Source organism: Phoca vitulina, unplaced genomic scaffold (genome assembly GCF_004348235.1).
Source record: "Phoca vitulina isolate PV1807 unplaced genomic scaffold, GSC_HSeal_1.0 scaffold33, whole genome shotgun sequence".
NCBI classification, from domain to species: Eukaryota; Metazoa; Chordata; class Mammalia; order Carnivora; family Phocidae; genus Phoca; species Phoca vitulina.
In genome coordinates, this window is record NW_022589736.1 from 21,514,865 (window position 1) to 21,519,366 (window position 4,502).

At 40.5% G+C, this 4,502-nt stretch overlaps 1 long non-coding RNA gene across 1 annotated transcript; it reads right to left on the reverse strand.

Annotated features, from left to right (window-relative positions):
- Positions 1-303: 303 nt before the first annotated feature.
- On the reverse strand, positions 304-3,905 carry LOC116645622. The gene is made up of 3 exons (XR_004301981.1): positions 3,880-3,905; positions 1,928-1,989; positions 304-1,063 (listed from the first exon to the last, which is right to left on the reverse strand). It is a non-coding gene; the product is annotated as an uncharacterized LOC116645622 (long non-coding RNA).
- Between the last annotated feature and the right edge of the window lie 597 nt (positions 3,906-4,502).

A 4,502-nucleotide genomic window follows, 5' to 3' on the forward strand; every position in this document is an offset into this window, starting at 1 on the left:
AATTCAAGTGTATTTAAATTAATTTTGATCTAAAAAATTTAGTATCCCAGTGTGCCTGGGTGGCTCAGTTGGTTGAGTGGCCAACTCTTGATTTCAGCTTAGATCATGATCTCAGGGTCCTGGGATCAAGCCCTGAACAGCGCTCCATGCTCGGCAGGGAGTCTGCTTGTTTCTCTGCCCCTCCCCCTGCTCATGCTTGTGCTCTCTCTCTCAAATAAATAAATAAATAAAATCTTTTTAAAAATTAATATCTCATTCTCAGAGATTATTGAAATAATACTATGCAATAGGACATGACAATTATTTCTCAACCATATTACCAACTCACAGAGACACAGGAAAACATATTGATAGGTTAAATGTTTCAGAATCACTGATCTCTCTTTAGATAGACTGGCATCTGAAGTACCCTGTTTCTTGGAAACAGAAGTTTCTCACCAATTATTTAATGAGACAATCATTCTGTTTTTGTTGAATGTGGGGTTTTGAATTCTAGCTTTTTTAATTCAGTAAGGAAAAGGAGTATCACTGATACTATAAAATTTCTTCTCTAAATCGAGAAGAAAGTTAAACAGCATACGTGATGGTAAAATGTATGCTTCTTTCAAAAATTCCTTACAAAACTAAAGAAGCAAATCACTACCAATCTCACTTTAGTTTTTGTCCAATACACCATAATAGTTCTCGAATATGTACTTTCTGGAGCTTCTGCTGAGGCTCCTCCCTGTACTGGATTTGGTTGGGTGGCAGCAATAGAAGTAAGGGCAAAGAATTATTCAAGAAATGACAGCTGTAGAATCTTTTTTGCTAATGTTGACTGCAATTCATCTATCAGAGCCACCTTATGCTCCTAATATGTGTGCTAATAACTTTGTCCCAGGAAAATTAGTCTAAGTAATTTTAAAAATTATTTCTGAATTTCAAGAATAGATGACATATTCTTGTATGAATATAAGTTGACCTTTGGGAATTCTACAGAAGCCTAAATGCATCATGGATTGAGGATCTGTTTGTTCTTCCCACTTTCCTCTTTAAGGAAATTTTGCAGCTCAGGAAAACGGACCTAAAAGAAAAAGAGCAGGAGATAGTAGCACAAGTAGGAGAATTTGCACACATACACACACACACACACACACACACACACTGCCCTCTCTCCCCTAGAAAGGAGTCTCAATTAGGATTTCTCCACTGCTGCCAGGCTGTGCAAAGGAATGAATGCTCCTTCCTATATTCAAATAAAATATTACAAGATGCACATTAAATTACTATACAGAGACATTTTTTCATGTTTCAAATGTTATGGCTGGCAGCTCAGAAAGTTCCCGCAAGGTTACATTTACCTTGATGAATTCACACACCCCAGGGTCTGGTATCCGGCTTGAAGGTTAAGAAACCTGATTTTACTGAATACGTTGGAATTAGCTCTGTCACCCCTTAGAGGCAAACTTGCCTTAATCAAGTTCACAGAGACCAAATGCCTATTTATTATTATATAATGAGAAGTGAGCATATGGGAAGCCAAGTTATTAGAGGGTTTCATGGAGAGCATGGAAGCAGAACACAGGAGTGAGATGATCTTAAAAGGCATCTCCCGGTGAAAGGTGCGTCAAGACCCTCTCACCAGCTACAGGAATATCTCTGCCAGTGAAGCCATAATGTCAATTTATTACAAATGAAGTCTCCTCTTCCCTGGGTGGTATTTGGATGTCACAGCATTGACCTGGGGTGGGGGAGCTCTCTTTTGTCTCAGCTTTCATTATTGACCAACCCCTGTTGGCTCATACATTTATGGATAATATCTTGGTTTCCATTCGTTCACAACCACAGCAAATAAGCCTATGTGTGCATGCTCTCCATGTACTCACAGCAGCAATTATGTCAATTAATAAATCCCCTGATAATTAATGAGCACATACTGTGTGCCCACCTGGGCAGAATGATGTATACATGAGAGGTAGTAGACGTACTCCAGCCCCCAAATGCTGTTGTCTGTGGAGGGAAAAATACCATATATAAATAAATTTTAATCCATAAATGGCCATTATAAAACCATGAATGCAACAGGAGTTTCAAATATAGAGGAATCACCCTTGAGTTAAAATAGGAGTGGCTTTCCGAAGAAAGTGGGACAGAGCTAGATTTTGAAGGGTGAGTAGAAAAAAATAATAGGAACTAATTTCCCAGTGTGGAAAAGTAACATAAACAAAGGAAAAATATGGAAATTAGTCCAAAGTCTGGATAGTATTAGAACATAGTAGGCACTCAAAAATTCATAAATAAATGTAGTTAAGGGTGCACAGTTGGACCACCATGAGAAATAACATTTACTAGCACAGGAAACCACAGACTGTCTTGAAAGCCACAAAGAATAATAATACAGACTTGATATCTTATTAGAGATACAAAAAATACTAGAGATTTACCTAGAATAATCATTTTCTAAGTTCCTTTCTTTTCTTTCACAATTAGAGGAAAGTGTTTTTATTGTGTCATAATTCCATCTGTAAAAGTTCTTGGAGCATGTGGGTGGTTCAGTTGGCTGAGCATCTGACTCTTGGTTCTGGCTCAGGTCATGATCTCAGGGTCATGGGATGCAGCCTGGTGTTGAGTTCCACGCTCAGCAGGAGGTCTGCTTCAGATTCTCTCTCCCTCCCCCCACTCATGCACTCTCTCTCTCTCAAATAAATAAATAAATCTTAAAAAAGAAAAACCACAGGGCTTAGTATAAAATTTCTAGACAAATTACATGCAATGACCCAAGTAGATAGTTTTATATAATAACTATTTACCCACTGCATTCTCTACAATTCTTCTGAAATTTGAGAGCTTCTTCCAACTTTAAAATCATGAGGGGGGAAACCCACTTGTTCTCAATTTCCTCCTTTCCCTCTCCCTGCCTTCTACGTTCATTATTCATTTATCCATTCAACAAATATTTAGTGCTTATTCTTTGTCAGGCATGTGCTGAGAACACAGTATGCACTGAAGAAAAACACTGACTCAAAGCCTACCTTGTGGAGAAAATGGGCAGGAAGAGGTAAGTGAATAAGGCAGATTCACAGCAGAACTATCAGGGTGTTATATGATAAAGGAACAAAATGAAGTGGTAAAGAATGACAAGAGGGAAAACAGACATGGGGGCCTTGGGAGGCTTCTTTGAAAGGGAGACATTGAAGCCAAGACCTGCAGGATGCCCAGGACCCAGCTGTGCATGTGCCATCTGAGTCTGTGCGTGAGAGTGTGTGTGTTTGTGCGTGTGTGTGTGAGCATGCTGGCAGGGAGTGGTGATGAGAGCATTGTGTTCCAGGCAGAAGGAGCAATGTATGGGAAGACCCTGAGACAGAGGGGTCTTCAGCCTGTTCGAAGACCCCAAAATGAGAGCAGTTTGCCTGGAGTGTGTTGGGTGAGAGGATGGGGCCATGGGAACAGATGAGCTGGTCTGGAACTTCACAGGCTGGCTTTGGAGTTCAGTCAAAGGGTGAGCAGCACCGTGACAGATTTATGCTTTCAAAGATCACCCTGGTTTCCAGGTGGAGACGAGGTTTGAAGGACACAAAATGGAAGCGTAGGAGATGTTGATAGCACTAGCACGGTAGCCCCGGTGTGCACTGAGGGTGGCTTAGCCTGGGATGAGTAGTTAGAGGGAAATGGGAGGATTTCAGACCCGTTTGGAGGTAGAGAAATGAAACCTATTGCTGGTCTGGAGTTTAGGAGGGAAGGAAAGGTGAACACAAGAATGTCTGCTTACAGAGGAAGGAGCAAGATGGCGGAGGAGTAGGAGACCTAAATTTCGTCTGGTCCCAGGAATTCAGCTAGATAGTTATCAAACCATTCAGAATACCTACAAACTCAAAAGGAGATCGAAGAATGTCTGCTTACCTCTCTCCTCACCTTCCACATATATATTCCACAGTCTGTTAATGAATTTTTTTATAGAGTACAATTCATGGTGCCATCTTCCTCCCTCAAGTTAAAGAAAGGTTTAATAGCAATAAACCTAAAACAAATAAGCATTCTGATTTTAGGCAGTGTTATAAATAAGAAGTAGAAATAACTAAAATACAATTCTCAAGTGACACTTTTAATTGTATAAGAAAGACAAGCAGGAGATAATGGCATGCAACACATTTGTCATCAAACCAGAAACCATTATCTTTCATAAGGAATCTGTTAGAGAGACCACAGTTAAAGTTACAACCTCCACGCACTGGTGATTTAACTAACACGAGAGGGATTTAATCATATGAACCAATGTAATGTCAAGGAAAGTCCCACACACCTCCTATAGGATGGAAGTTTAGTCGCTGTATCCCATGATGCACCTGTCTCTGAGGACAACTGCCGCAGCACAGCACCCGGGTCCTGGCCCGCTCTCTGTTCCACACCACAGACAGCCCCTAAGGAAAGGTCTTCTCCTTCTCCAAGTGACAGGACATGGTACAAAGTGATTATAAGAAAGCCCCACCTTGGAATACACAGACTCTTTATGTGTAGAAATAGAG